The 20,000-nt window shown below is 42.3% G+C and overlaps 4 pseudogenes; 3 read left to right on the forward strand and 1 right to left on the reverse strand.

Moving 5' to 3' along the window:
- LOC148726962 (uncharacterized) overlaps positions 1–816 on the reverse strand; it is a 2,070-nt pseudogene extending 1,254 nt beyond the window's left edge.
- A 1,515-nt stretch (positions 817–2,331) lies between these two features.
- LOC111346446 (uncharacterized) lies at positions 2,332–3,498 on the forward strand (annotated as a pseudogene).
- Positions 3,499–4,086: 588 nt separating this feature from the next.
- On the forward strand, positions 4,087–5,063 carry LOC148726963 (uncharacterized; annotated as a pseudogene).
- Positions 5,064–5,256: 193 nt separating this feature from the next.
- On the forward strand, positions 5,257–6,460 carry LOC148726964 (uncharacterized; annotated as a pseudogene).
- The last annotated feature ends 13,540 nt before the right edge of the window (positions 6,461–20,000 follow it).

A 20,000-nucleotide genomic window follows, 5' to 3' on the forward strand; every position in this document is an offset into this window, starting at 1 on the left:
CAAAGCCGGCTTTATGTGCTTTTAGCCTGAAAATCTGTTTCACCCATGGCGAGTTCTTCATAACTGCAGGCGTTCTTAGGGCCCATGGCTGTGCCATGAACCTGTAGAAAGAAGTTTTCTCTGAAAACCGAATGATTGCTCTTCAAACAAATTTTACCGCTTCTAAAATGCAATTAGTGGATGGAAAGTTATTTTCTCTGGCATTCAGTGCCCTCTTCACTGCGGTAAGACCGAGTTGATTATCAATGTTAGGAAACATTGAGACAACATCCCATGAAACCAATAGAGTGCCCTCGGGGAAAGGGCCATTCCGATTAAGCTCCTCAATCCTGTTGAGCAGATCGGTGGTGTCTTTAATGAACGATGGTAATTTACGAGCCAATGGTTGCAAGTAAAATTCAGTGAAGGCCGAGAGATTTTCTATTGCCGTACCGCAGCAAGACGTGATGAGCCTAAGTGGGTTCCCTGCCTTATGGGTTTTGACATTTCCGAAGGCAACCCCTGATTTTGCTTCCTTGTTAATTATCCAGTTAGCTACTTGGTTTGAAATTTCCCCTTTTCTGACCCATTTGTCCCACCAGCTCTCAACTAAAGTCAAATGTTTAATAGTAGGATCCTCCTGCAAGGATTTATAATGCAATTGGTTTTAAAGCTGGCCGAACATTTTATCCTCGTATTCCTCTTTCTCGATTAAAACAAAACGAGAACCCTTATCCTGCATTCGAATTACTACATCAGAATTTCTTAATTGTTTTAAAGCAACTCGTTCTCCTTTGGTTAGGTTATCCCTTGCTAATTTGATATTCTGAGGGTTTATTAAATCACGCCTAATACTAGATAGGAAAGATACCATATATATAGTAGCAAATGGACTACTCAGGTTACGCACATATGGATTTTAATACAGCCTGTTTCGTAGACCAACAAAAGTTGATCCACTCATCAGTCAAACTCCATACAAACATATATATAGGTCAGATGAAATAGCACCAAGGTTATAGGTAAGCTCAGTTTCTCTCCTGGTCCTTCTCGCCTTCATTTCCATCGTGTTAACATCCGAACACAGACTTTCGGTGCTGTAGAAGAATTTTTTCAGGCAAGTCTAACTTTCTTTTCTTCGTTTCTCTTTTCTATTTTTGGTTCTTTTTTACCGTTTGACGTCAGCTGCACGGGTTTTTCGGCCAATAGTTGGGGCATGTCTAACTCCACCCCACGTGTGCTGATTCTTGGGCATTCCTTTATTAAGCGTTTGAAGCAGTCCATTACGTATCATCCCGACGATTTTGATCTTGACTTTCAGATCTCGTCGCCTGTGCTAATACGTTGGCATGGCGTTGGGGGTAGAACAGTCGAAAAGACGTTAAAATTCGACAAACATGTCCTCCATTCCTTTCGCCCTAGTATCGTTATTCTCCAACTAGGTAGCAATTACCCCGTTACTCTTTCACCATTGAATGTTGGTTGAGCTCTCGAAGAATTTGTCCATTTCTTACACGAGCCATACCGGGTGAAGTTGGTGTGCGTGTGCCAGACTGTTCGCCGAAACTCAGCTGAGGATTTTAACACAAAGGTCAGCATGTTAACACGATACCTTAGGGTTATGTTAGACCCTATACCATATGCCATATTCTGGGGCCATAGAGGGTTTTGGAAGGCGAAAGACAATTTTTATACACCCGATGGCGTTCATTTGAACTCTAGGAGTTCAAATGAACGCCATCGGGTGTATACGCCATCGGGTGTATCAGAGGGGCAGTTCTGCGATCTATGCGCCTTTCGCCACTTTCTCTGTCTCCGGAAGGAGTCTGTTAAGATTGCATTCTTTTTCACATGTTTTGCCAGCGTTAATTTGTGCCCTATAACGAGTCTTTGATGCTTTACTATTACATTCACCTATTGTTTGTGTCAGCCTTATATATTTACCGTAAGCCATTGTCCTTATTAGGCGCGGCTACGTATGACTCACCTACAAAGCTGTTTGTTTACACGACTTATTATACTGTCGTTACTACGTACGAAACGTATGTACACCTTCTGGCTGCACATGTATAATTATTTTACTGGCTCCGGCTCCAAAGTTAGGCATTGGCTGTTACCACAAGAGTGTACAATCCTTTCCGACCGCTCAGTTTCTGGGTGTGTCCTTTGCACTCGGTGTTCCGCCTTTACTTTAGGCATGATATTATGTCTGGCGCTATTTCACAGTGATTGTTAAGTTCATTCCCGTCGCTATAGAGTGCATTATTTCCAGTGCTACCCCTTTGCGATTCAATGTTAAACTTTATTTTACCATAATCTCGTTTCTGATCAAAAAAATTTTATTGATAAGCCATGCCACCCAGGAAGCGCGCACATTCCGATCAGTCCAACACGCAAAGGAAGAAGCGTGCATATTCCGATCAGTCCAACACACAAAGGACGAAGCTTGCACATTCTGATGAGTCCAACACGCAAAGACGAACGAAACGCACGCGAGGTTCCGACCTTTCTGAGGTTTCTCCAAACGTGGCTGTTGCCGCTCAGACTCGGAGCAGTGACCACAAGCAGAACTTGATCTCCGTGGATCTGCGAGCTCTGTCAACCTCTATCACGACGACCATTTCGCAGGCGATACAACAAGCGTTGGGAACCGGAGGGACCCCCAGCCTGGTTCAAGACCCCAGAACACCTTCAATTCTTCCCATTGAAGGTGATGGGGAGCGTTCCTCCAGCGGGGCCATTCAAGGGGAAATCACAGCTATCACTCAAGGTACACAGCCTCAGAGTTCCCCTCGGCAGGCATTCTCAAGCATAGCCATAGCTCTCGGCTCTAGAGTCAACCCAAAAATCAAAGCAAAAATTTGGGGTAGTGAATATGTTGATTTTGGCGGGTTACTTTCATTGTCCCCTAATATCGATCGCTATACCCTGTCCTTAACGCCCTCAAATACGTCGTCTAATCAGCCCCAGTTGACACTAGAACCTAGCCAGCCACCTAAGAGGATTCATAGCCTCAATCAGTGGTTATCAGCTTTTAATACTTTTGTCACCATTTATGTGGAGAAATATCCTCCGGAGGCTTCTAAGCTGATGAAATACTGTGAGGTCGTGAGGGACATTGCGTCTAAACCTGACGACTGGTCATTTTATGACGAACAGTTTCGTTACGTAAGACAGTCAGCTCCCGACCAATACCCCTGGGATGCTATTCATTGAGAACTATGTTTAAGGGCAGTGACAAATATTCGGGCTCTACCCCAGGTCTCTTCTGATAAGGCCTCCACGCGCTCTCGGAACAGCCAGTCGTTTCCGAAGGGAACGTGTTGGGCATTTCACGCCGGGAGATTTTGTGGTGGGTGCCGCTTCGACCACGTTTGTTTCAAATGTGGCTCACCCTATCCCTCAAGTCAATGTTCATCACCTAGTTCGCAACGCGCCCCCCCTGCTCACCCCGGAGCCAAACAAGCCCATCCCCCTGCTCAGCAGTCCGGCCACCCCCGTAAGGGTGGACAGGCTTGATTTCTTTTGCACGTTTATGCCCCGACTATGAAGGAATTTTTGGTTGATAGCTTTTGTTTTGGTTTCCGATTTAAGTTTATGGGGGAAAGGCGGCCTTTCGAATCTCCTAATTTGAAGAGCGCGCGAGAACAGCCCCACATTGTTACAGCTAAACTAGACAAGGAGCTTGCAGCAGACAGAATAGCCGGCCCGTTTCCTTCACCTCCTTTTTTGAATTTTCGCTGTTCCCTCTTGGGCATCGTTCCCAAAAGGATCCCTCTGAATTTCGTTTAATACATCATTTGTCGTATCCTAAGGGTTCATCTGTTAACGATCACATTCCTGAAGAATTCTCTTCAGTTCGCTATGCGTCTATTAGCCATGCCATATCTGTCATTAAACAGTTAGGAGCTGGCTGTTTTATGGCTAAGACTGATATTAAATCCGCATTTCGCATAATCCCTTTTCATCCCAAAGATAATTCTCTATTGGGCATGAAATGGGCTAATCAGTATTACTATGATCCATACATACTTTGCCAATGGGATGTAGTTCCAGCTGTGCGATTTTCGAACCTTTCAGTTCAGCTCTTGGGTGGCTATGAAAACATTTGTTTATTTCTTCCGGTGTAGTTCACATTTTGGCTGATTTTCTATTTAGTGCCCCTACAAGGGACAAATGTCAATCCGATCTTGACAATTTTCTTCGCATGTGTAGTTATCTCGGGGTTCTAATGGCACAGGAAAAGACAGTCGGGCCATTCGACACAATACAGTTGGCTGGTATCACTCTAGATTCGGTGCGACAGGAAGCTAGGTTATCGGACGATAAGCTTCGAAAATGTCAGCTGCTATTGCATCACTTTTATACGAAGCGTAAAGTAACGCTTCCAGAACCACAGTCCTTACTAGGGCTTTTGAATTTTACATGCTCAGTTGTCGTCCCCGGCCGCGCCTTCCTTCGCCGACTGATCGACCTTACCAGGGAAATCCAGCGCGCGTATCACCGTATTCGCTTGACTAAGGAAACGAAATGTGACATTCAGGTTTGGCTTTCTTTCTTACACCACTTTAATGGTAGGAACTTTTTCTATACTGAGTTATGGGAGGTCTCGAATCCCTTATAGTTATTTACCGACGCCGCCGGCACGAAGGGCTATGGCGCTATCTTTGGTAAGCATTGGTTTTTTGGCGCGTGGCCGGAAACATGGCGGCATTTTAATATCACATTTTTAGAATTCTTCCCAATTGTTATCGCTCTGCGCATCTGGGGGCCTTTGATGTTGGCTTTTGTACATTATGCTTTTGTTTCCCCACTAAAATGCTCCACCTTAATGCTCCATTTTTCCCACTAAAATGCTCGGTCTCCCCCAAAAAAGTAACTAAAATGCTCGGATAATGCTCATTATACAAAGGTTTTTTTTAATTAATTTGAAAGTTTACACTTACGTACAAGTGTTGCAAGTAACGACAACGTATACAGGTTTATGTTTTCTTCGTGACCAGTGTAAGTTACACGGGTCACGAAGAAAACAAATATGGCCGCCTTTTGAGTCTTGAAAGGTAAAACCGCTGACTTGTCCTCAGTCTCCACTCAGCTGTATTAGGTTTTTTTCGTGAATTAAAAGCAGGACTGAAAAAAGTTAATTTCTATTTTATTTTCTCGCAAAAAATTACTTTTCCGGGAAAATGCCACTAAAATGCTCGAATAATGCTCAATGCTTTTGCCTCACTAAAATGCTCCAAAAAATGCTAGCATAATGTACAAAAGCCTACTTTGATGGCCAACAGATGTGTCATTTTTAACACCGATAACGCTGCTTTGGTTGACATCATTAATCATCACGCTTGTAAACACAATTTGGTGATGATATTGGTCCGTGACCTAGTGTTAACCTCTCTGCGACACAACATAACGTTTCGAGCTAGGCATATTCCAGGTGTTTACAATACTCCCGCCGATCACATTTCCCGGTTTCAGGTCAACAAGTTCAAGGAACTGTGTCTGGGAGTGCACGAATTTCCCACGAAAGTGCCCGAGAGCCTTCTGCCGGAGAGTTGGTCACTAATTTGAGGGCTCTGCTTGAGTCGTCACTATCGTCCGCTACCCGAAAATGTATCAGAGAGTGTGGGCAGTCTTTAACGATTTTTAGAGCCACTATTTCAATTCCGCTTCCCCCTCGCTCCCCTTGACTTGCGCTTCCCTGGCCCTTTTCATTTCCTATCTAAACGCTCGAAAATTAGCACCCGCCACAGTAACGTCTTATCTCTCCGCTATTAGTTATGTGCACAAAGTTGCCGGTGTACACGATCCTACCAAAACCTTCGTCATTCAAAAACTTTTGAGGGCTATTAGTCGCTCGAAGTCGGCCGATATTCGGCTGCCCATTATACGATCTGTTCTCCATCAACTGGTTCGCTCCTTGCACCATACCAACTCCTCGGCCTCTCAGCGCACTTCGTTCTCCACTATGTTTTTAGTAGCCTTTTTACGGGTTTTTCCGCGTCGGAGTGCTAGCGAACAAAAGCCGTGATTGTTCTGGTAGCGTTGTCCAGTACTGCAATATCAGCTTTCTTGCGAGTTCAGCCGCCATCTGCAGGGTCAAGATCACACTCACTCGCTTTAAACATAACACAGACAACCGGCCCTACGATATCATTATTGCACGCGAAGATTCCCTTCCATTCTGTCCGGGCAAAAGCTCCTCGAGTATTGTCGGTTACGAGGCAATCAGCCCGGGCCACTTTTCTTCCCTCCTGCTGGGAGCCCTATTACTATCATCCGTTTCAATTCTGAGTTGCGTCGTTGTTTAACCTTTTGTGGAATCGACCCTTCTCGATATAAAAGTCATAGTTTCCGTATAGGGGCCGCTTGTCTTGCCGCTGAGAATGGTCTCTCCGACGCTCAAATCCGGGCTCTTGGTCGCTGGAAGTATGACGCGTTCAAGCTCTACATTAGGTCGGGCACTTTACATGCTAACTAATTTCGTATTTGGGGATGAATGAATCATTATGTAGTTCAGACATGGGCTGCTACGCTCTTCCTGTTCTTGCGTGCAGTGCATTCGCCTTAGCGTAGTTTATCAATTGTACGGCTGTCAATTCCTAGTTTGCTAGTTTTCGTTCGCCTCATATTTTTAGAATACTTTGTCCTTTCATGCTCAACAAGCTGACATTTAATACTAGATTGTGTCCGGGATGAATCGAGTCAGGCATTGAGCTGTCGGTTCATTCTCAACTGCTTAACGACTACAGACATTTTATTCGGTTACGTTGTCTGTACTTTTTCCTCAATCTGGATAATGATACGCTTTCCAGACTGCTTTCATCGTTAGTATGTTACTCGGGCTGTGCCCGCTTCCGCTTATCTCATTTACACAACTTTATCGTTTTCATGTGGAATGTAACGTTGGTCAGTCATGGGCTCGCATCGTTACGGTTCTATTAGGTTTGTTCTATTAGGTTTGTTACCGTTGATCTCCAAGCTCTGCGGTCGTCTTAGTGTGGTTGCCACATTCTCGTGGCGGAGATACGCGGGTTTCGTGATAAGATATATAATTTGAATATATCAACAAAGTTGAATTGGTAAATTGGCCACCGTTACAATTATAAAAGCTGACGTTTCGAGCGTTGGCCCTTCGTCGGAGCGAATAGAGGAATTGTGGGTTGTGTGTGCAGGCAGAAAATGGTTGTGGGTTGTGGTTGTGTTAAAGGCAGAAATGGAGCTACGTTATTGGAAGGAACGTGGCAACAAGAAAAAAACGAATAATTCGTGTTTTTTATTCGTGTTTTTCTCGTTGCCATGTTCCCACCAATAACGTGGCTCCATTTTCTGCCTTTAAAAGCACACACAACCCACAATTTCACTATTCGCTCCGACTAAGGGCTAACGCTCGAAACGTCAGCTTTTAAAATCGTAACGGTGGCCAATTTACCATTTCAACTTTATTGATATATTCAAGTTATGTCGTTACCCCCGCCGACGCAGTCCTAAACAGTTTCTTTAGAAACTATCAGCCATTATTCTTGAAATAACGTAAATAAAGGCAGAAATGTGATGGTCAAGAGGCCAACTCCAATGTAGCTTTGTTGGTTTATTAGCTCGACGTTTCGACCGTCTCGGTCTTCCTCAGGAGCATACTAATTACGTGAGCAATATTCAAATTTAAAATTCGTGTCAACAGTAAACATGTCATGACGTAATAATATAGTATAAAAAAGTATAGATAACAGCGAAACGTGTTATAGTGACTAAAATAGATAAATTAAAATAGTTATAGTTCATGTAGTAAGCTCATTGATAGTAGGATTGAGTCTTAAAATCCAATATTTTTCCCTTGCTTTTCTGATTTCTTGATTTTGACTTCTAACTTTTTCAATAACTGTAAATTTAAAATTATCGACTCCACAGTTCTTAAAATGTCTGACAGAGGGTATGTTTTTATGTCCACCTCTGATGTCGCTACGGTGTTGATTGCCACAATGGTGAATTGGGTGACCTGTCTCTCCTACGTACTGTTCGTTACATTTACTACATTCCATCAGGTATATCCATTTCATCTATTTCGATACCATTGCTGTTTTCTTCTGGAAGTTCATATTCCTTCTTTCCCCCAAGAAACAGTTTTTCCCGATACGTATTAGGCTTTCCACCGAAGTACACTTCAAATGGAGAAAACTGTTCAAGAGAATGATGTAGTGATTCATTTTAGAGTTGCTGGTACTGTTGCAAATACCTCACCCAGTTGAGATCGGCATTGTTGTTGTTAATTAAATCAATTTTTTTCCTTCCACGTTCTGTAAGAGCGCTCGTCTTTTCCTTAGGTTTGGGGACTGTTGCGGAGCATTTAATTATGGGAACGTTTAGCGTTTCACAAACAGTCTTTTTAAATTCTGAACCTTGGTCGCTTTACAAAATTTCTGGAGGGCATGTTTGATGTAAATGTCTAAAAGATGTCCTGCCTTTTCACTAATCTCCTCTGTTTGAAGAGGACGTGAGAAAAGAAACCTACTGAAGATGTCAATAACAGACATTATGTATTTTTAAGTATCACCGTTGTAAAGATCCTTTTATTCGAACAACCGCTCTTGTAACAACGACCCGAATCTCACAACCTCGTGCTCTATATCTCAACCCTAATCTCCCCAAAACAACAATGCCATATATGGTGGTGATACCATATACGTAGATAGTGACGACATTACACCCCTCTCCTCTTTGGAATCAAACAACGAAAACAACATGTCCGAAAATAAACATAACTGAATAAAGAAAAAGAGTCACAGAAAGTGTCCGGTTCCTAAAAGCCTTAAAATCCTTATAAAAGAGTTCTGATATAGACGAGTGTCAGTCAAGAACATAGTCAGAAAGCTTGGCTGGACGTGTTCGCGCACGCTGGGGGTAGCGTCTCGCAGGTGCACCATCGAGCTGCAACGGAGGACCGTCACCGTAGGAGTTCTCTTGCTCTTCACTGGAGATCTTGAAGTCGGGCACGCTCTTGAAAAATGAAGAGTTCCTCGTGATAGGGACGCCTTCTGCATTTTCTGCCGTGACCATAAACCCTTTGGTCTTGATGACAGTCCGCGGTATCGGGTTATACGATGTGTTATCTTTCTTCTTTGTCTCGTCTCTCTTAATCAGTACAATGTCGCCTTCTTTGATAGCCGATGGCTTGGTGTACCGCTTGTTGTCCGCTTGCTCTTTCACTTCAGCCGTTACTGCTTGGTCACGCCGCCTGATAGCAGTGTTGTCTGAGCAGGGTGTCATCATCTCAGGTAGCTTTGTCTTCATTAGCCTGCCGAACAGTGCTACCGCCGGAGCAACCCTTAGAGTGCCGTGCGGCGTGGCGCGATAGCTCCTCAGCATTCTGTCTAATTCTTGCTTGTAACTCTTGTGCTCCAACCTTACTGTCTTTACTATATTTTTTACGGTGCGCACAAATCTTAGTTTTCCCTGCAACACGAAGTCAAACATCAAGATTGCTCATTTAAATATCCGCTCCTTGAAGTCCAGGGAACACTTCATTCTGCTAAAGGACTCCGTTGTCTCAAATAATTTCGACATCTTTACGATATCAGAGACTTGGCTGGATTCTTCAGTCAACAACGAGAGCATTCATATTCCAGGCTACACTTTGTATAGACAAGACCGTGGCCCGCACAAACCTGGCGGCGGACTATGTGTTTACATTAAAAAAAACTACAAAGTTTCATCACTGGAGAATGTATCCTCAGTTTCTGATAATAACTTTCAGCAATTGTGGCTAAAAGTGCAAAGTCGCTGTTATAAGTCATTCGTCATCTGCACAGTATATCGACCACCGAGTACTCCATTAAATTTTATAGATGATCTTGCCAACAGTCTTACCGAATCCCTCCTGTCAGGTCTTGATGTCATTATATTGGGTGACCTCAGTTGCAACCTCCTTCAAGATAACGCAGAATCCCGTGCTTTAAACGATTTTTGCTCTACTTTTAACCTCACCCAATTAATCAATAAACCAACCAGAGCCACGGAGAATGGGGAATCGTTAATCGATGTTGTGATAACCACGAATGAGAAACTAATTGCTTCAAACGACGTCCTTATGTCAACTATTAGCGATCACAATCTTGTTTACATCTCGCTGAAGTTAAAAAAGCCAAGGATCAAGCCCTGTTACGTCACTATTAGAAGCTATACTAATTACAGCGCCGACAATTTCCTACGTGATTTGTCATATGCGCCTTTTCACATAATAAGCCTATTTGACGATTTCAACGATCAAGTTGATGTATTCAACGAACTGTTCTTGGAAGTACTAAGTCAACATGCTCCAGTCAAGAGGGTTAAAATTAGATCTAAACCTAACCCCTTTATAACACCAGAAATTCGTCAACTAATGAGAACGTGCGACCAATGGCGCAAACTTGCGGGAAAAACAAATGACCCTTTCCACTGGAACGGATACAGATTTTTTCGTCAAGAAGTGAAAAGGGAGATTCGTGTGGCCGAAAAAGTTCACGTCAGGACTCAGATCCTGGATAGCAATGGAAATTCTAACTCAATTTGGAAAATCATTAACCGGTGTCTACCACGTAAACAACAAGATAGCTTTATGGCTTCTGAGGATCCCACTGGGTTAGCTAACGAATTAAATGATTTCTTCATTTCCGTCGGCAGTATTACTGCTCAAAAAGCCAGGGACTTATCTTTACATCGTGGACTTAATGTAAATTTGGATGTGCCGACTCCTTTACACATATCCACCGACGTTAGCCCCGAATTATTCGTTCTTCATCAAGTCACGGAAAATCAGGTAGAAAGGGTGATTAGAAGCCTACCATCTAACAAAGCTCCTGGAATGGACAAGATATCTTCTAGAATTCTTAAAGACAGTTTACCTAGTACGCTAACAACAATTACCCACATTGTGAATAACTCCTTTGTTACCAACACATTTGCACGTGCATGGAAAACAGCAGAGGTTACACCTATTCTCAAATGCGGTAATCCAGATGTCCCTAACAACTATCGCCCCATCTCATTATTACCAATAGTCTCAAAAGTCACTGAAAGGTTGGTACATGGACAACTTATGGAGCATCTAATTAGAAATAATAAACTGGCAGCACATCAGAGCGGAAATAGAAAGCTTCACTCGACAGAAACAGCTCTGTTGTACGTTACAGATCAGTTGCTCCAGGCTATGGATAACAAGAAAGTTTCCATCATGGTTTTATTAGATATGTCTAAAGCATTTGATAGTATTCGACACGACATCTTGTTATCCAAGCTACAAAATCTCGATTTTTCCCAGGGTGCGTTGAATTGGTTTCAGAGTTACCTTTCTAACCGACAACAGTGCGTTCGAATTGGTGACGCAGTTTCTAAAGTACTCCCACTTGAGTTCGGAGTTCCGCAAGGCTCTATTTTAGGTCCGGTTTTGTTTACAATCTATGTTAACGACCTCCTTTCTGTTCCTAAACGTTGTCTATCTGCCTCCTATGTTGATGATTGTAAATTGTATTTGTCCTTTTCACCTGCCGAATTACCCACGTCCATCCTCGCCTTAAACGAAGATCTTACGAGAATATCTCAGTGGTGCTGTAAAAACTCTCTTTAGATTAATCCGGACAAAACTAAGGTTCTAGCTGTTGGATTACCACAACTTTTAAAGAAACTGTCATCATTCAGTATAACACTTTTTGACAAGGAAATAACACCTGTGCCTGTCGTTAAGGACTTGGGTGTTCTTCTCGACACACACCTCAGTTATAACCAACATATCACTGAGATTGCCTCTAAATGCCTTTTTAAATTGTACCAAATTAACAGAATCAAGCACCTCCTGGATAGGAAAACACTTCTGTTAGTAATAAATTCATTTGTCTTTAGTTAAACTCCAATATTGTTCAACTGTCTGGAGTAATACTAGCAGCAGCAATATTGACAAGTTACAAAAAGTCCAAAACTTTGCTGGGCGAATTATTCTGGGACTAAGAAAGTATGACCATATTTCGGATGGGTTGCGATCGTTGAAATGGCTTCCTATTAGAGAGAAACTCATTCTAAATGACGCTACTATGATGCACAAATGTATTAACAAGCTTGTTCCAGACTATCTTGCTGATATGTTTAAATCACGTTCTCAAGTCCATAATAGACAAACTCGATCATCTGGTGCTTTGGATATACCTTTATGTCGCCTGTCAACAGGGCAGCGCTCCTTTGCTTTCAGAGGAGCCAAACTCTGGAACTCCTTGAATGATAACATTAAGTCCTTAAAATGCCCCAGGAATTTTAGACGTCATCTTGCAAATGTTTTATTAAGTTGATATATTATATTATTGATATATATTTTGTAATTATAATATTATTGTATTTGCATTCTCAATTAATTTATATATTTGTATTTTTTTATTTTTTTTATTTTTTTTATTCTATTGAGCTGAAAAGCCCACTTAGGGAGCATCAATAAAGTGTATGTATGTATGTATGTAAATCTTTCTACTTCATCGTTTGCCCACTTTGGAGTCACCTTCCGATGCTTAAAGCTAAGGTCATCTGCGAATGCTGGAAACTCTTTACTGTTGAACGCGGACCCATTTATCAGATTTCACTACATCAGGGATTCCAAACTCTGAGAATACTTTGTCGAGCTTTGGTATGACCTTGTTACGGCGGTTGATTTCATAATCTCCTCCACTGGGTACCAGGAGTAGTCGTCAGTAATCAGAAGGAGATACTCTTTGTTTGGGATCTCAGCAAAGTCAACACTTGCTCTGTCTTGGTAGTGTAGTCAGGGATTAATCTTGAACAATAGTTTGTCATCCCCAGAAGGCTGCGAACTTCTGATGCTGTTGACGGTGTCTGAAGATTTACGACATCTGCAACTTTCTTCGGGTCTGGTGAGATCCCATCTCTGGAGAACACATATCCAAAGAATTCCAACTTTTTTTTTCTGTACTCGCACTTCCTCTTGTTCAGGGTCAGACCTTTCTTTCTAAGTCGCTGGAACACAGCCTTCAAGCTCTGGTCATGTTCTTCGAGCGTATTTCTAAACACTGATATGTCGTCACTGATGTTAATTGCGCCTTCAATTCCCTCAAGCGTGTCGCGGATTACGCTTTGAAAAATCTCAGCGGCACTTGAAATACCAAAGTTGAGACGTTCGTACCTCATGAGACCCATGTGTGTGCTGAAGATGGTGTTGTACCTTGATTCGGGTGCCTGTTCAAGCTGGTTGTAGCCCTGATTGAGGTCTAGATTGCTGAGAACTCTGGCCCCATTTAAGTCGCCGATCATCTCTTTCACCGTGGGGGTGACATGGCGTTCACGTTTGACTGCCTTGTTTGCCTGGCGCATGTCAACGCACACTCGTACCTTGCCAGGAGATTTCGGTTTAGATGCGACCACGATTGGGGACACCCAAGGCTTATGGCCCTTGATATCACGCCTAACTCTTCGTCTCGCTCTAGGTGCCCCTCTAGCTGCTTGCGAACATGGAATGGGACTCTTCTGTGCGGCTGCGCAATGGGTGTTACCTCCTCGTCGATGTGCAATTTTATCTGATAGTTCTTGAGTTTGCCTAGCCCATGAAACAGGTCGTCATATTCTGCTAATAGACCCGAGGGTGTTACTGCTTCCAGTTTGGACGGTAGGAGTTTGACTTGCTGAACTGTCTGAAGCAGACTAAGATCTTGTGAAGTCTTCCAGCTGAGCAGGGAGCCACTGGATCCCTTCACTACATAGAACTTGGCGCGCAACTTTTTCGTCTCCTACTCAAACGTGGTACTGAATTTTCCCACAACGCCAACCTTTGACTAGTAACCGTAGATTTTTACATTACTCGGTTTAAGCTTGGGACAATTGGGTAACCTGCAGTATTCTTTTCATCTAGGATCTTTATGCTCGCTCGAGCGGGACAGAACGTTTTTCCTTCAGGATGGGGGTAGTCTCCACCGCAATTTCGGCATTTATCACTTGATTTCCGGATCTTGTGACTATCTCCGCGTGACTTCCGGTTGCGTAACTTCTTGTCTGTTGCACGTCCGCCATCTTTGTCTGTGCCAGCTTTAGCGTTGCAATTTCGTGGACTTCGACAGCTACCGAGTGAGGACAATTTGTTCACGGTTTGAGTCTCTTCTATGTTGGCGGCTTGTTTTTGTGATAGCTCCATGGCTCTTCCGGCGTCTAACAGTTGCGTCAGAGTGTACGACAGATTTTCGAGTGCTATTGCTGCGTTGTCACACTTTTAGGTATGAAAATTCCCAATATATTTTACTCTTACGTATCAAGACGCATTTGACTTTGAATATCGGTTACGTCAAGCTCCGGGAACGTAGGTAGCGCTGCGGCCATGTTTCGCGCTTTTTTTTGGTCTGACTATCGTGTAGAACCATCGATCTGTTTTGGTGATCCCATCCTTCGTTGCCAATGTAAAGATCCTTTTATTCAAACAACCGCTCTTGTAACAACGACCCGAAACTCACAACCTCGTACTTTATATCTCAGTCCTAATCTCCCCAAAACAACATAATGGCATATATGGTGGCGATACCATATACGTACATAGTAACGATATTACAACCGTCATCGTAGCCGGCATGCTAACCATGCTTACAAGATCTACTTGATGTCTTTCTTGTACTTTTGATGCTCTGAATGGCCGGAGAGGCACCTTATTTTGAAAAAGGGGTCTAGGTTTTTTGCTGCTGCTTCACTGAATTTAGACAGTGTTGGATGATTCGAAGTGATAACCCACGGTAAATTTGAGACATTTATTTGCTCGATTTTTTAGCGTCTTCCCCTTTCGTTTCATAGTGCGCACTATCCACTAGCTGAGAAACAACCCACTTTTTCACCATGTACAATGCAGTCAGTTGCCTTTTCGACTATTCGTTTCTTCGGCTATCCAGCTGTCGGATGATGGATTTCTTTCACGGCATAGATGTCGCTTTTTAACTTCCGATAAACCTGTTGCCTCAACCCTTTGTCACCTTTCTTAGGCCAATCGTGCAGTGATTTCTCTTCAGTTAAGATGCTGTATATTGCATAGTTTTCTTTGAGACTACAGGTTGGGAAAGTTTAGTCTGTTAAATTCGCAATTTATTTCTTTATTTAAAAAATCCACCCTTCTAGTACAATTCACGAATAGTTAAAGACTCTAGAGGATAACTATCCGTGGGGAGCTAGCTGAACTCGAGGTGCAAGGTTTTACAACCTGGCACCCATGTCGGTCCACAAATGATCTGCTGGAGTTTCAAAACTCGGCTGTAACACGGTTAAAAGTTGCGTGACCAGACATCCCTAAATCTGGGTAAAGCCAAATATAGGAACCTGAAACTACAGGTAAAGTCCGAGCACGTGCACATATAGGAGAGAGCAAATTATGTATGGCAGTCCATCATTGAGTGAAAATCGCACCTATTTAGGTCTATTAAATTTTCAGGCAAAAATAAAGTTATTGCCTAACGATGAATTCAGTAATGGCGACTCGTTTTTGTTTTAAGAGAACGCATTCAAGACAACTGATCCGGATATGAAGTAATCAATTAATGCTATATTAGATCAGGATGCAAATTTACCTCGTTTTTCCTTTCATCTTCGTGTTTGCTCTATCATTTACTCCGGGAACGCTGACAAATAATACCATTGTAAGACCAACTGCGATTAGTAGATAAAGTAGTTTAGCCATTTTTACGAGCACGTTTGAGACAGTTCACACGGCGGTGACAAAGTTTAGATCATCCTCGACCCCTGGTCAAACATCTAATTCTGAAAACCAGTGCCCTTTACGGTTGTCCCTGGTCATGGTCAGTCGGCCGACCACCCAAGAATGCCAGGAAGAAAAAATTTTCTGCTACTCTTGGTACGATTTTTACGGAGAGAGAAGAGCAAGACTTTTAATTTCTAGGGGCGATGAAATTTTTATTTATTTTTTTCCAAGTATGTAAAGAATTATTAGTGTCTATCTTCGTCCCTCGAAAAACAAGAAAAAGCAACGGTGGAATATATGTAAGTCCATGCTACTCTTTATTTCTTGGTCGGGATCACTTGCGCTCCCCATCGGGGATCATTTCCAGTCCGGGATCAGTTGCGGTCCAATTTGGGGATCATTTACGTTGTCCGGGATCACTTGCGGTCCTGGGATGATTTGCCGACTCGCACAGAACTACAAAAATGACTTACTGTTATTTCAAGCTATAACAATCTACCGGTTATACATTGAGAAAATCGGAAAAAACAACTAAGTATTCCGTTGAATAAAAGCAACCTCTTCGCTCAGTGGAAGCTAGTTTAGCATGCGAAAATAATTTTAAAGAAATTGAGCCTAAAAATGCTTATAGAACATTATTTCTAACATAAAATCAATTATGTAATTTTACCAAGCGTCCAAATTGAATTAGTCCGAAAGTAAGCTAAAAGTGATCAAAACAAAAGATTAAATACTCACGCTCTCGTCGCGAGGTAAAACCTCACGTTCTCGCGCTCTCGACTTCGGAACAATGGCAAGTCACAACGTGTTGTACATGCGCAGTTAGGACTGGAAAGAAATTTCACGTTTCCGGTTGCCGTCATGAGGCCGGCGACGTCTGTTACTTAAGGTGCCTAATGATTATCTTCACGGCTAAGCATACGAAGGCAAAAAAAGTCAGTGACAATGTTCTTGATGTCGTTCAGGTGAATATAAAATACTCAGTGAACCGGCTGATTCCAAATATAAAATACTCAGTGAACCTGCTGATTCCAAATATCTTTATTCAATTTGCTTGAATTGACTTCCTTCACCACCTCTTGCCAAAGTCGTGGTCAACAACGATGAGAAAGAAACCTTTAAGTCCAAGGGTGTTTACACGTGTCAAAGAAGTCGAAAGGTGATTTCATTTTGTTTTGAATCAACACAGAATTGGAAAGTTCTTAGGCTTGCCCCTGGCGGTTAGCTTGCTCCCAGGCGGTTAGCGTTTAGCTCAACCGCCTCCTGTTTAGCTCACCGCCTCATGGTTAGCTCAACTGCCTCCCGGTTAGGTCAGTTGGTTAGAGCGCCGGATTGTGTTGTGCGGGAGGTCGAGGGTTCGAGCCCCGGCCGGACCACAACTCATGGACTTAAAATAAGTGAGGAGAATTTTCTACCTTTCTATAATCAAGAAATGGATAGATATTCTAGTCTTCTTGGATAAGGACGAATAAACCGTAGGCCCCGTTTCCTGCAGGGTTAGGGGTTGGAGACGTTAATTTCCCACGCACGAGATTACTATGCGGTGGATGTCATCACCTGGGTGGGATGGGTGGGTGTTGGCCCTGAAAAGCCCCTATGGGAAATGGTCAATTAACCTATGTATGTATGTAAATGTCATGTTACTGCAAAAGCAAAATGTATTAAGTCGTCTTTCTCAAATGTACCTCTTTCCAAAAAGCGAACTAGTTTCTCGCCTTAAGGGACGAGGATGGAAAGGAATAGCAAAGGTTGGAGCGGATTTAAGCCAAAGTTTTAATCAGCGATCGTATTAGTCAAAGTAAAATGCGTGTCTTTGTCCTTAAACCACACGTGATTCGAGTCACTTATTTTGGTTTGCAAAATTAGCGAGGTTTTGATTAGCGAGGTTTTGATTGTAGAATGTTTTTAGGAATTAAAGTAGAATGCGTTTTCTTGTCTGGAAAGAAAATAGTTTCTTGTTGAAAGAATGAAATAAAATGGCAAGGAAGGGAAAAGCTTAGAGCAGATTTCAAAGCAAGGTTATTATCAGGAATCGTATTAGTCAAAGTAGAATTCTTCGAGGTTTCGTAATTCTGTAGCCGCCAGAGCCGTCAAGGGTACAGCTTTGCCGTTTCAAGGCGTATAGCACGTCCATTGTGGTACTGGTCTTTCGTATGGCATGATGGGCGTAGATCACACCATCGCGGATATCTTTTTCCGACAGAATTGTAAGGACTCCTCGGATCTTTTCGTAGAAATGCCCTGAAATGCATTTAACATCGCCCTGCCCGTCGGATTGCTGGCTTGGTGATTCCATGGATGTTGTGTCGTAGAATTTTTTTAGGAATTAAGATTACATCCCGCAACTGGGTCCTGACCAATTAAAACAAATTAAAAGCGAGTCCATTTAACCAGATGAAATAAATTAAGTTGGGATCGGCTTGGTTTCCTGGGAATTTTTCTGAAACCTCAAGAATATCAAAAACATGGCAGTTAATTTGATTTGGCTCTCCTTTGTTCGACGGTGGAAATTGTCAGATTGCATATGTCTTTAACAAACAAACGCACCCCAACACAATTGCAGCCTCTTCTTCTTAAGAGCCGTGAATCAGTTCTTTGAGGTTTATTTATTTCTTTAGCCACCAGAGCCATAAAGTGTAAAGCCTTGGCGTTTCAAGGCGTAGAGCACATCCACGAGGGCCTCAATGGGACTGTAAATGTATTTTTGAGATCCATCAAAATTTTTATTTATAAACACCTGAACTTGACCCCGACTAAGGCAATCGTTTAGTTCTTAATTAAGGATATCTAAGACACTTGACGACTAACATTGGCTTGCTTAGTTGACGGTTGGTGGTAAAACTATTGCGTTTTCGACCGTTGACGGTTAATATTTTGGCCATTTGACGGTTAATAGTTAACCCCATCGAGATCCTCATCCATTGCCGCAACAGTCTTTCGTTTGGTATGTTGGGCGTAGGTCACACCATCACAGACATCATGTTCAAAGAAAATTTTAAGAACTTGTTGGATCTTTTCGTAGAAATTCCCAGAAATGCAGTTAGCACCCCCTGCTCCGTCGGATGTTGTCTCGTAGAAGGTTTCCATGACGCCTGGTGCCTCCTTTTCCTAACAAAAAAAAGTTGGCCCTGGACAAATCCTGTGATGTGTGGCTTGAGCTCTCTCGGGAAGCATAACATTGGAGAAATGTTTCCTCTCCTGACAGTTAAGAGCCTGAGCATTCACTCCTTCTTCTTCTCCAGCTTCCGAAAAAAAGGAAGCCTTTAACGCTACTGAAGTTTCGTAGAAAATCACCTTTAGGAAAGTTTGTCACGGTACAACCTTAATCAATTATTCGAGATGGCTATGCGTAATCTGCGTCAATCGATTACATCCGACGTTTCGGACCTTCTTTAATTAAACAAATTTAAACCAAGTCCACTTAACCAAATGAAATAAGCATAGTTGGGTTCGGCTTTGTTTACTGGGCATTTTATTGAAAAACATTGCCGTTAGTTTTATTTGCTTTTCCTTTGTTCGACGGTGGAAATTGTGAGATTGCATATGTCCCTAACAAACAAAAGCACCCCGACACATTTGCAGCCTTCTATTGCTTCGTTGTAATAATAATATAATAATAATAATAATAACGGTTTATTCACAGTATATCCACATAAAAAGGTGTGGCTCTTCATCTGTGAAGGCCTACGATACTAAAATTTAAGATGAAAACTAATTTATAATGACTAACTAAATTGTAATAGAAACTATACATGAAAGTAAATCTGCAGAATATATTGGTTGGTGGTGGTGGTTGTTTCTATACCTTTACAAGGAAGACAAAGCGCGCGCCTTCAAAAACGCCTTGCAGAGCCTGCAGTATTCTTTAAAATCTGTGCAATTCCTTATATTTGCTGGCAATTCGTTAAAAATCATGGCTGCTGAATGCTGAAAGGTGCCCTGTACAAATGGAACATAAAGCCTTGGAGCAACACCGGAACGGAGATGCCTAACGGGTTTAACGACTTGCAAATTTAAATGGGAAGGCCAGTTATCAGAATACAGTGCTTTAAAAATAGTCTTTAGTAGTGAGTAGTCCCTTAGCTCCAGGATAGGTAGCCAGCCAAGATCCAAAATGGTAGATATACTGTTTACATATTTACAAGTGATGAAACTAGCCATAGCGAACTGGAGCCTTTGTAGTCTAGCTGAGAGGAACTTTGGTAGTGGATAAAAAACAATGTCACAGTAGCTTATTTTAGACAGAATTAATGTTTCTACCAAATGTTTCCGTAGTTTAAAATTAGTAAAGTTCCTTATTTTTCTTAAGGTTCTCAGAGTCGCA

This window comes from Stylophora pistillata, chromosome 7, assembly GCF_964205215.1.
Source record: "Stylophora pistillata chromosome 7, jaStyPist1.2, whole genome shotgun sequence".
Lineage (NCBI taxonomy): Eukaryota > Metazoa > Cnidaria > Anthozoa > Scleractinia > Pocilloporidae > Stylophora > Stylophora pistillata.